General features: G+C 40.9%; 23 non-coding genes across 23 annotated transcripts in view; all 23 read right to left on the bottom strand.

Annotated features, from left to right (window-relative positions):
- Positions 1–74: 74 nt before the first annotated feature.
- On the bottom strand, positions 75–193 carry LOC127998158 (5S ribosomal RNA). The gene has a single exon (XR_008171009.1). It is a non-coding gene; the product is annotated as a 5S ribosomal RNA (ribosomal RNA).
- A 365-nt stretch (positions 194–558) lies between these two features.
- Positions 559–677, bottom strand: LOC127997321 (5S ribosomal RNA). Its single transcript, XR_008170187.1, has one exon. It is a non-coding gene; the product is annotated as a 5S ribosomal RNA (ribosomal RNA).
- A 380-nt stretch (positions 678–1,057) lies between these two features.
- On the bottom strand, positions 1,058–1,176 carry LOC127997640 (5S ribosomal RNA). The gene has a single exon (XR_008170503.1). It is a non-coding gene; the product is annotated as a 5S ribosomal RNA (ribosomal RNA).
- Positions 1,177–1,676: 500 nt separating this feature from the next.
- On the bottom strand, positions 1,677–1,795 carry LOC128000038 (5S ribosomal RNA). Its single transcript, XR_008172837.1, has one exon. It is a non-coding gene; the product is annotated as a 5S ribosomal RNA (ribosomal RNA).
- Positions 1,796–2,015: 220 nt separating this feature from the next.
- LOC128005120 (5S ribosomal RNA) lies at positions 2,016–2,134 on the bottom strand. The gene has a single exon (XR_008177783.1). It is a non-coding gene; the product is annotated as a 5S ribosomal RNA (ribosomal RNA).
- A 358-nt stretch (positions 2,135–2,492) lies between these two features.
- Positions 2,493–2,611, bottom strand: LOC128002879 (5S ribosomal RNA). Its single transcript, XR_008175615.1, has one exon. It is a non-coding gene; the product is annotated as a 5S ribosomal RNA (ribosomal RNA).
- A 362-nt stretch (positions 2,612–2,973) lies between these two features.
- On the bottom strand, positions 2,974–3,092 carry LOC128004536 (5S ribosomal RNA). The gene has a single exon (XR_008177223.1). It is a non-coding gene; the product is annotated as a 5S ribosomal RNA (ribosomal RNA).
- A 220-nt stretch (positions 3,093–3,312) lies between these two features.
- On the bottom strand, positions 3,313–3,431 carry LOC127998788 (5S ribosomal RNA). The gene has a single exon (XR_008171617.1). It is a non-coding gene; the product is annotated as a 5S ribosomal RNA (ribosomal RNA).
- A 373-nt stretch (positions 3,432–3,804) lies between these two features.
- On the bottom strand, positions 3,805–3,923 carry LOC128001505 (5S ribosomal RNA). Its single transcript, XR_008174273.1, has one exon. It is a non-coding gene; the product is annotated as a 5S ribosomal RNA (ribosomal RNA).
- A 361-nt stretch (positions 3,924–4,284) lies between these two features.
- LOC128004534 (5S ribosomal RNA) lies at positions 4,285–4,403 on the bottom strand. The gene has a single exon (XR_008177221.1). It is a non-coding gene; the product is annotated as a 5S ribosomal RNA (ribosomal RNA).
- Positions 4,404–4,623: 220 nt separating this feature from the next.
- LOC128004280 (5S ribosomal RNA) lies at positions 4,624–4,742 on the bottom strand. The gene has a single exon (XR_008176973.1). It is a non-coding gene; the product is annotated as a 5S ribosomal RNA (ribosomal RNA).
- Positions 4,743–5,267: 525 nt separating this feature from the next.
- On the bottom strand, positions 5,268–5,386 carry LOC128000037 (5S ribosomal RNA). The gene has a single exon (XR_008172836.1). It is a non-coding gene; the product is annotated as a 5S ribosomal RNA (ribosomal RNA).
- Positions 5,387–5,606: 220 nt separating this feature from the next.
- LOC128001150 (5S ribosomal RNA) lies at positions 5,607–5,725 on the bottom strand. Its single transcript, XR_008173921.1, has one exon. It is a non-coding gene; the product is annotated as a 5S ribosomal RNA (ribosomal RNA).
- Positions 5,726–6,083: 358 nt separating this feature from the next.
- Positions 6,084–6,202, bottom strand: LOC128001504 (5S ribosomal RNA). The gene has a single exon (XR_008174272.1). It is a non-coding gene; the product is annotated as a 5S ribosomal RNA (ribosomal RNA).
- Positions 6,203–6,565: 363 nt separating this feature from the next.
- On the bottom strand, positions 6,566–6,684 carry LOC128004532 (5S ribosomal RNA). Its single transcript, XR_008177220.1, has one exon. It is a non-coding gene; the product is annotated as a 5S ribosomal RNA (ribosomal RNA).
- Positions 6,685–6,904: 220 nt separating this feature from the next.
- LOC128003345 (5S ribosomal RNA) lies at positions 6,905–7,023 on the bottom strand. The gene has a single exon (XR_008176070.1). It is a non-coding gene; the product is annotated as a 5S ribosomal RNA (ribosomal RNA).
- Positions 7,024–7,384: 361 nt separating this feature from the next.
- LOC128000036 (5S ribosomal RNA) lies at positions 7,385–7,503 on the bottom strand. Its single transcript, XR_008172835.1, has one exon. It is a non-coding gene; the product is annotated as a 5S ribosomal RNA (ribosomal RNA).
- Positions 7,504–7,723: 220 nt separating this feature from the next.
- Positions 7,724–7,842, bottom strand: LOC128001149 (5S ribosomal RNA). Its single transcript, XR_008173920.1, has one exon. It is a non-coding gene; the product is annotated as a 5S ribosomal RNA (ribosomal RNA).
- Positions 7,843–8,200: 358 nt separating this feature from the next.
- LOC128002878 (5S ribosomal RNA) lies at positions 8,201–8,319 on the bottom strand. Its single transcript, XR_008175614.1, has one exon. It is a non-coding gene; the product is annotated as a 5S ribosomal RNA (ribosomal RNA).
- Positions 8,320–8,681: 362 nt separating this feature from the next.
- Positions 8,682–8,800, bottom strand: LOC128004531 (5S ribosomal RNA). Its single transcript, XR_008177219.1, has one exon. It is a non-coding gene; the product is annotated as a 5S ribosomal RNA (ribosomal RNA).
- A 220-nt stretch (positions 8,801–9,020) lies between these two features.
- LOC127998787 (5S ribosomal RNA) lies at positions 9,021–9,139 on the bottom strand. The gene has a single exon (XR_008171616.1). It is a non-coding gene; the product is annotated as a 5S ribosomal RNA (ribosomal RNA).
- A 508-nt stretch (positions 9,140–9,647) lies between these two features.
- On the bottom strand, positions 9,648–9,766 carry LOC128000034 (5S ribosomal RNA). Its single transcript, XR_008172833.1, has one exon. It is a non-coding gene; the product is annotated as a 5S ribosomal RNA (ribosomal RNA).
- A 220-nt stretch (positions 9,767–9,986) lies between these two features.
- LOC128001147 (5S ribosomal RNA) overlaps positions 9,987–10,000 on the bottom strand; it is a 119-nt gene continuing 105 nt past the window's right edge. Inside the window, exon 1 of the ribosomal RNA XR_008173918.1 lies at positions 9,987–10,000. This exon is cut by the window's right edge and continues 105 nt beyond it. This is a non-coding gene — a ribosomal RNA (5S ribosomal RNA).

The raw sequence follows: 10,000 nt of genomic DNA, 5'->3' as shown, positions 1-10,000 counted from the left end.
CTAATATTCAGAGATCAGGCATTTTCTCTATTTTTTGGCAAAATGATTATATACTAAGTGAAAAATGTCCAAAAAGCTTACAGCACCTGGTATTCCCAGGCGGTCTCCCATCCATGTACTAACCAGGCCCAAACCTGCTTAGCTTCCGAGATCAGACGAGATCGGGCATAGCCAGGTTGGTATGGCCGTAAGCGAAGTCTGCTGCAAAGAGAGGGCTATTTAAAGACCAGCCAATCTTATCGCCAGTACATTATATAAGTAGGAAAGAAAGCCCAAAAGCTTAAAGCACCTGGTATTCCTAGGCAGTCTCTCATAAAAGTACTAACCAGACCTAAACCTGTTAAGATTCAGAGATCGGGCATTGACTCTTTTTTTTTTTTTTAATGAAAGATTATTATATAATTCGTGAAATTTTCCAAAAAGATTAAAGCACCTGGTATTCCCAGGCAGTCTCCCATCCATGTACTAAGCAGGCCCAAACCTGCTAATATTCAGAGATCAGGCATTGACTCTATTTTTTGGCAAAATTATTATATACTAAGTGAAAAATGTCCAAAAAGCTTACAGCACCTGGTATTCCCAGGCGGTCTCCCATCCAAGTACTAACCAGGCCCAAACCTGCTTAGCTTCCGAAATCAGACGAGATCGGGCATAGCCAGGTTGGTATGGCCGTAAGCGAAGTCTGCTGCAAAGAGAGGGCTATTTAAAGACCAGCCAATCTTATCGCCAGTACATTATATAAGTAGGAAAGAAAACCCAAAAGCTTAAAGCACCTGGTATTCCTAGGCAGTCTCTCATCAAAGTACTAACCAGACCTAAACCTGCTAAGATTCAGAGATCGGGCATTGACTCTTTTTTTTTTTTTTTTTTTTTTTTTTTTTAATGAAAGATTATTATATAATTCGTGAAATTTTCCAAAAAGATTAAAGCACCTGGTATTCCCAGGCAGTCTCCCATCCATGTACTAAGCAGGCCCAAACCTGCTAATATTCAGAGATCAGGCATTTTCTCTATTTTTTGGCAAAATGATTATATACTAAGTGAAAAATGTCCAAAAAGCTTACAGCACCTGGTATTCCCAGGCGGTCTCCCATCCAAGTACTAACCAGGCCCAAACCTGCTTAGCTTCCGAGATCAGACGAGATCGGGCATAGCCAGGTTGGTATGGCCGTAAGCGAAGTCTGCTGCAAAGAGAGGGCTATTTAAAGACCAGCCAATCTTATCGCCAGTACATTATATAAGTAGGAAAGAAAGCCCAAAAGCTTAAAGCACCTGGTATTCCTAGGCAGTCTCTCATAAAAGTACTAACCAGACCTAAACCTGTTAAGATTCAGAGATCGGGCATTGACTCTTTTTTTTTTTTTAATGAAAGATTATTATATAATTCGTGAAATTTTCCAAAAAGATTAAAGCACCTGGTATTCCGAGGCAGTCTCCCATCCATGTACTAACCAGGCCCAAACCTGCAAATATTCAGAGATCGGGCATTGACTCTATTTTTTGGCAAAATTATTATATAGTAAGTGAAAAATATCCAAAAAGCTTACAGCACCTGGTATTCCCAGGCAGTCTCCCATCCATGTACTAACCAGGCCCAAACCTGCTAATATTCAGAGATTGGCATTGACTCTATTTTTTGGCAAAATTATTATATACTAAGTGAAAAATTTCCAAAAAGCTTACAGCACCTGGTATTCCCAGGCGGTCTCCCATCCAAGTACTAACCAGGCCCAAACCTGCTTAGCTTCCGAGATCAGACGAGATTGGGCATAGCCAGGTTGGTATGGCCGTAAGCGAAGTCTGCTGCAAAGAGAGGGCTATTTAAAGAACAGCCAATCTTATCGCCAGTACATTATATAAGTAGGAAAGAAAACCCAAAAGCTTAAAGCACCTGGTATTCCTAGGCAGTCTCTCATCAAAGTACTAACCAGACCTAAACCTGCTAAGATTCAGAGATCAGCATTGACTCTATTTTTTGGCAAAATTATTATATACTAAGTGAAAAATTTCCAAAAAGGTTACAGCACCTGGTATTCCCAGGCGGTCTCCCATCCAAGTACTAACAAGGCCCAAACCTGCTTAGCTTCCGAGATCAGACGAGATCGGGCATAGCCAGGTTGGTATGGCCGCAAGCGAAGTCTGCTGCAAAGAGAGGGCTATTTAAAGACCAGCCATTCTTATCGCCAGTACATTATATAAGTAGGAAAGAAAGCCCAAAAGCTTAAAGCACCTGGTATTCCTAGGCAGTCTCTCATCAAAGTACTAACCAGACCTAAACCTGCTAAGATTCAGAGATCAGGCATTGACTCTATTTTTTGGCAAAATTATTATATACTAAGTGAAAAATGTCCAAAAAGCTTACAGAACCTGGTATTCCCAGGCAGTCTCCCATCCATGTACTAACCAGGCCCAAACCTGCTAATATTCAGAGATCGGCATTGACTCTATTTTTTTGGCAAAATTATTATATACTAAGTGAAAAATTTCCAAAAAGCTTACAGCACCTGGTATTCCCAAGCGGTCTCCCATCCAAGTACTAACCAGGCCCAAACCTGCTTAGCTTCCGAGATCAGACGAGATCGGACATAGCCAGGATGGTATGGCCGTAAGCGAAGTCTGCTGCAAAGAGAGGGCTATTTAAAGACCAGCCAATCTTATCGCCAGTACATTATATAAGTAGGAATGAAAACCCAAAAGCTTAAAGCACCTGGTATTCCTAGGCAGTCTCTCATAAAAGTACTAACCAGACCTAAACCTGTTAAGATTCAGAGATCGGGCATTGACTCTTTTTTTTTTTTAATGAAAGATTATTATATAATTCGTGAAATTTTCCAAAAAGATTAAAGCACCTGGTATTCCCAGGCAGTCTCCCATCCATGTACTAACCAGGCCCAAACCTGCTAATATTCAGAGATCGGCATTGACTCTATTTTTTGGCAAAATTATTATATACTAAGTGAAAAATTTCCAAAAAGCTTACAGCACCTGGTATTCCCAGGCGGTCTCCCATCCAATTACTAACCAGGCCCAAACCTGCTTAGCTTCCGAGATCAGACGAGATTGGGCATAGCCAGGTTGGTATGGCCGTAAGCGAAGTCTGCTGCAAAGAGAGGGCTATTTAAAGAACAGCCAATCTTATCGCCAGTACATTATATAAGTAGGAAAGAAAACCCAAAAGCTTAAAGCACCTGGTATTCCTAGGCAGTCTCTCATCAAAGTACTAACCAGACCTAAACCTGCTAAGATTCAGAGATCGGCATTGACTCAATTTTTTGGCAAAATTATTATATACTAAGTGAAAAATTTCCAAAAAGGTTACAGCACCTGGTATTCCCAGGCGGTCTCCCATCCAAGTACTAACCAGGCCCAAACCTGCTTAGCTTCCGAGATCAGACGAGATCGGGCATAGCCAGGTTGGTATGGCCGTAAGCGAAGTCTGCTGCAAAGAGAGGGCTATTTAAAGAACAGCCAATCTTATCGCCAGTACATTATATAAGTAGGAAAGAAAACCCAAAAGCTTAAAGCACCTGGTATTCCTAGGCAGTCTCTCATCAAAGTACTAACCAGACCTAAACCTGCTAAAATTCAGAGATCGGGCATTGACTCTTCTTTTTTTTTTTTTTTTTTTAATGAAAGATTATTATATAATTCGTGAAATTTTCCAAAAAGATTAAAGCACCTGGTATTCCGAGGCAGTCTCCCATCCATGTACTAACCAGGCCCAAACCTGCAAATATTCAGAGATCGGGCATTGACTCTATTTTTTGGCAAAATTATTATATACTAAGTGAAAAATTTCCAAAAAGCTTACAGCACCTGGTATTCCCAGGCGGTCTCCCATCCAAGTACTAACCAGGCCCAAACCTGCTTAGCTTCCGAGATCAGACGAGATCGGACATAGCCAGGATGGTATGGCCGTAAGCGAAGTCTGCTGCAAAGAGAGGGCTATTTAAAGACCAGCCAATCTTATCGCCAGTACATTATATAAGTAGGAATGAAAACCCAAAGCTTAAAGCACCTGGTATTCCTAGGCAGTCTCTCATAAAAGTACTAACCAGACCTAAACCTGTTAAGATTCAGAGATCGGGCATTGACTCTTTTTTTTTTTTAATGAAAGATTATTATATAATTCGTGAAATTTTCCAAAAAGATTAAAGCACCTGGTATTCCCAGGCAGTCTCCCATCCATGTACTAACCAGGCCCAAACCTGCTAATATTCAGAGATCGGCATTGACTCTATTTTTTGGCAAAATTATTATATACTAAGTGAAAAATTTCCAAAAAGCTTACAGCACCTGGTATTCCCAGGCGGTCTCCCATCCAATTACTAACCAGGCCCAAACCTGCTTAGCTTCCGAGATCAGACGAGATTGGGCATAGCCAGGTTGGTATGGCCGTAAGCGAAGTCTGCTGCAAAGAGAGGGCTATTTAAAGAACAGCCAATCTTATCGCCAGTACATTATATAAGTAGGAAAGAAAACCCAAAAGCTTAAAGCACCTGGTATTCCTAGGCAGTCTCTCATCAAAGTACTAACCAGACCTAAACCTGCTAAGATTCAGAGATCGGCATTGACTCAATTTTTTGGCAAAATTATTATATACTAAGTGAAAAATTTCCAAAAAGGTTACAGCACCTGGTATTCCCAGGCGGTCTCCCATCCAAGTACTAACCAGGCCCAAACCTGCTTAGCTTCCGAGATCAGACGAGATTGGGCATAGCCAGGTTGGTATGGCCGTAAGCGAAGTCTGCTGCAAAGAGAGGGCTATTTAAAGAACAGCCAATCTTATCGCCAGTACATTATATAAGTAGGAAAGAAAACCCAAAAGCTTAAAGCACCTGGTATTCCTAGGCAGTCTCTCATCAAAGTACTAACCAGACCTAAACCTGCTAAAATTCAGAGATCGGGCATTGACTCTTTTTTTTTTTTTTTTTTTTTTTTTTTTTTTTTTTTTTAATGAAAGATTATTATATAATTCGTGAAATTTTCCAAAAAGATTAAAGCACCTGGTATTCCGAGGCAGTCTCCCATCCATGTACTAACCAGGCCCAAACCTGCAAATATTCAGAGATCGGGCATTGACTCTATTTTTTGGCAAAATTATTATATAGTAAGTGAAAAATATCCAAAAAGCTTACAGCACCTGGTATTCCCAGGCAGTCTCCCATCCATGTACTAACCAGGCCCAAACCTGCTAATATTCAGAGATTGGCATTGACTCTATTTTTTGGCAAAATTATTATATACTAAGTGAAAAATTTCCAAAAAGCTTACAGCACCTGGTATTCCCAGGCGGTCTCCCATCCAAGTACTAACCAGGCCCAAACCTGCTTAGCTTCCGAGATCAGACGAGATTGGGCATAGCCAGGTTGGTATGGCCGTAAGCGAAGTCTGCTGCAAAGAGAGGGCTATTTAAAGAACAGCCAATCTTATCGCCAGTACATTATATAAGTAGGAAAGAAAACCCAAAAGCTTAAAGCACCTGGTATTCCTAGGCAGTCTCTCATCAAAGTACTAACCAGACCTAAACCTGCTAAGATTCAGAGATCAGCATTGACTCTATTTTTTGGCAAAATTATTATATACTAAGTGAAAAATTTCCAAAAAGGTTACAGCACCTGGTATTCCCAGGCGGTCTCCCATCCAAGTACTAACCAGGCCCAAACCTGCTTAGCTTCCGAGATCAGACGAGATCGGGCATAGCCAGGTTGGTATGGCCGCAAGCGAAGTCTGCTGCAAAGAGAGGGCTATTTAAAGACCAGCTATTCTTATCGCCAGTACATTATATAAGTAGGAAAGAAAGCCCAAAAGCTTAAAGCACCTGGTATTCCTAGGCAGTCTCTCATCAAAGTACTAACCAGACCTAAACCTGCTAAGATTCAGAGATCAGGCATTGACTCTATTTTTTGGCAAAATTATTATATACTAAGTGAAAAATGTCCAAAAAGCTTACAGAACCTGGTATTCCCAGGCAGTCTCCCATCCATGTACTAACCAGGCCCAAACCTGCTAATATTCAGAGATCGGCATTGACTCTATTTTTTTGGCAAAATTATTATATACTAAGTGAAAAATTTCCAAAAAGCTTACAGCACCTGGTATTCCCAGGCGGTCTCCCATCCAAGTACTAACCAGGCCCAAACCTGCTTAGCTTCCGAGATCAGACGAGATCGGACATAGCCAGGATGGTATGGCCGTAAGCGAAGTCTGCTGCAAAGAGAGGGCTATTTAAAGACCAGCCAATCTTATCGCCAGTACATTATATAAGTAGGAATGAAAACCCAAAAGCTTAAAGCACCTGGTATTCCTAGGCAGTCTCTCATAAAAGTACTAACCAGACCTAAACCTGTTAAGATTCAGAGATCGGGCATTGACTCTTTTTTTTTTTTTAATGAAAGATTATTATATAATTCGTGAAATTTTCCAAAAAGATTAAAGCACCTGGTATTCCCAGGCAGTCTCCCATCCATGTACTAACCAGGCCCAAACCTGCTAATATTCAGAGATCGGCATTGACTCTATTTTTTGGCAAAATTATTATATACTAAGTGAAAAATTTCCAAAAAGCTTACAGCACCTGGTATTCCCAGGCGGTCTCCCATCCAATTACTAACCAGGCCCAAACCTGCTTAGCTTCCGAGATCAGACGAGATTGGGCATAGCCAGGTTGGTATGGCCGTAAGCGAAGTCTGCTGCAAAGAGAGGGCTATTTAAAGAACAGCCAATCTTATCGCCAGTACATTATATAAGTAGGAAACAAAACCCAAAAGCTTAAAGCACCTGGTATTCCTAGGCAGTCTCTCATCAAAGTACTAACCAGACCTAAACCTGCTAAGATTCAGAGATCGGCATTGACTCAATTTTTTGGCAAAATTATTATATACTAAGTGAAAAATTTCCAAAAAGGTTACAGCACCTGGTATTCCCAGGCGGTCTCCCATCCAAGTACTAACCAGGCCCAAACATGCTTAGCTTCCGAGATCAGACGAGATCGGGCATAGCCAGGTTGGTATGGCCGTAAGCGAAGTCTGCTGCAAAGAGAGGGCTATTTAAAGAACAGCCAATCTTATCGCCAGTACATTATATAAGTAGGAAAGAAAACCCAAAAGCTTAAAGCACCTGGTATTCCTAGGCAGTCTCTCATAAAAGTACTAACCAGACCTAAACCTGTTAAGATTCAGAGATCGGGCATTGACTCTTTTTTTTTTTTAATGAAAGATTATTATATAATTCGTGAAATTTTCCAAAAAGATTAAAGCACCTGGTATTCCCAGGCAGTCTCCCATCCATGTACTAACCAGGCCCAAACCTGCTAATATTCAGAGATTGGCATTGACTCTATTTTTGGCAAAATTATTATATACTAAGTGAAAAATTTCCAAAAAGCTTACAGCACCTGGTATTCCCAGGCGGTCTCCCATCCAAGTACTAACCAGGCCCAAACCTGCTTAGCTTCCGAGATCAGACGAGATTGGGCATAGCCAGGTTGGTATGGCCGTAAGCGAAGTCTGCTGCAAAGAGAGGGCTATTTAAAGAACAGCCAATCTTATCGCCAGTACATTATATAAGTAGGAAAGAAAACCCAAAAGCTTAAAGCACCTGGTATTCCTAGGCAGTCTCTCATCAAAGTACTAACCAGACCTAAACCTGCTAAGATTCAGAGATCAGCATTGACTCTATTTTTTGGCAAAATTATTATATACTAAGTGAAAAATTTCCAAAAAGGTTACAGCACCTGGTATTCCCAGGCGGTCTCCCATCCAAGTACTAACCAGGCCCAAACCTGCTTAGCTTCCGAGATCAGACGAGATCGGGCATAGCCAGGTTGGTATGGCCGCAAGCGAAGTCTGCTGCAAAGAGAGGGCTATTTAAAGACCAGCCATTCTTATCGCCAGTACATTATATAAGTAGGAAAGAAAGCCCAAAAGCTTAAAGCACCTGGTATTCCTAGGCAGTCTCTCATCAAAGTACTAACCAGACCTAAACCTGCTAAGATTCAGAGATCAGGCATTGACTCTATTTTTTGGCAAAATTATTATATACTAAGTGAAAAATGTCCAAAAAGCTTACAGAACCTGGTATTCCCAGGCAGTCTCCCATCCATGTACTAACCAGGCCCAAACCTGCTAATATTCAGAGATCGGCATTGACTCTATTTTTTTGGCAAAATTATTATATACTAAGTGAAAAATTTCCAAAAAGCTTACAGCACCTGGTATTCCCAAGCGGTCTCCCATCCAAGTACTAACCAGGCCCAAACCTGCTTAGCTTCCGAGATCAGACGAGATCGGACATAGCCAGGATGGTATGGCCGTAAGCGAAGTCTGCTGCAAAGAGAGGGCTATTTAAAGACCAGCCAATCTTATCGCCAGTACATTATATAAGTAGGAATGAAAACCCAAAAGCTTAAAGCACCTGGTATTCCTAGGCAGTCTCTCATAAAAGTACTAACCAGACCTAAACCTGTTAAGATTCAGAGATCGGGCATTGACTCTTTTTTTTTTTTAATGAAAGATTATTATATAATTCGTGAAATTTTCCAAAAAGATTAAAGCACCTGGTATTCCCAGGCAGTCTCCCATCCATGTACTAACCAGGCCCAAACCTGCTAATATTCAGAGATCGGCATTGACTCTATTTTTTGGCAAAATTATTATATACTAAGTGAAAAATTTCCAAAAAGCTTACAGCACCTGGTATTCCCAGGCGGTCTCCCATCCAATTACTAACCAGGCCCAAACCTGCTTAGCTTCCGAGATCAGACGAGATTGGGCATAGCCAGGTTGGTATGGCCGTAAGCGAAGTCTGCTGCAAAGAGAGGGCTATTTAAAGAACAGCCAATCTTATCACCAGTACATTATATAAGTAGGAAAGAAAACCCAAAAGCTTAAAGCACCTGGTATTCCTAGGCAGTCTCTCATCAAAGTACTAACCAGACCTAAACCTGCTAAGATTCAGAGATCGGCATTGACTCAATTTTTTGGCAAAATTATTATATACTAAGTGAAAAATTTCCAAAAAGGTTACAGCACCTGGTATTCCCAGGCGGTCTCCCATCCAAGTACTAACCAGGCCCAAACCTGCTTAGCTTCCGAGATCAGACGAGATCGGGCATAGCCAGGTTGGTATGGCCGTAAGCGAAGTCTGCTGCAAAGAGAGGGCTATTTAAAGAACAGCCAATCTTATCGCCAGTACATTATATAAGTAGGAAAGAAAACCCAAAAGCTTAAAGCACCTGGTATTCCTAGGCAGTCTCTCATCAAAGTACTAACCAGACCTAAACCTGCTAAAATTCAGAGATCGGGCATTGACTCTTTTTTTTTTTTTTTTTTTTTAATGAAAGATTATTATATAATTCGTGAAATTTTCCAAAAAGATTAAAGCACCTGGTATTCCGAGGCAGTCTCCCATCCATGTACTAACCAGGCCCAAACCTGCAAATATTCAGAGATCGGGCATTGACTCTATTTTTTGGCAAAATTATTATATAGTAAGTGAAAAATATCCAAAAAGCTTACAGCACCTGGTATTCCCAGGCAGTCTCCCATCCATGTACTAACCAGGCCCAAACCTGCTAATATTCAGAGATTGGCATTGACTCTATTTTTTGGCAAAATTATTATATACTAAGTGAAAAATTTCCAAAAAGCTTACAGCACCTGGTATTCCCAGGCGGTCTCCCATCCAAGTACTAACCAGGCCCAAACCTGCTTAGCTTCCGAGATCAGACGAGATTGGGCATAGCCAGGTTGGTATGGCCGTAAGCGAAGTCTGCTGCAAAGAGAGGGCTATTTAAAGAACAGCCAATCTTATCGCCAGTACATTATATAAGTAGGAAAGAAAACCCAAAAGCTTAAAGCACCTGGTATTCCTAGGCAGTCTCTCATCAAAGTACTAACCAGACCTAAACCTGCTAAGATTCAGAGATCAGCATTGACTCTATTTTTTGGCAAAATTATTATATACTAAGTGAAAAATTTCCAAAAAGGTTACAGCACCT

This window comes from Carassius gibelio, chromosome B22 (assembly GCF_023724105.1).
Source record: "Carassius gibelio isolate Cgi1373 ecotype wild population from Czech Republic chromosome B22, carGib1.2-hapl.c, whole genome shotgun sequence".
NCBI classification, from domain to species: Eukaryota; Metazoa; Chordata; class Actinopteri; order Cypriniformes; family Cyprinidae; genus Carassius; species Carassius gibelio.
This window is presented reverse-complemented; position numbering and strand designations above follow the sequence as displayed.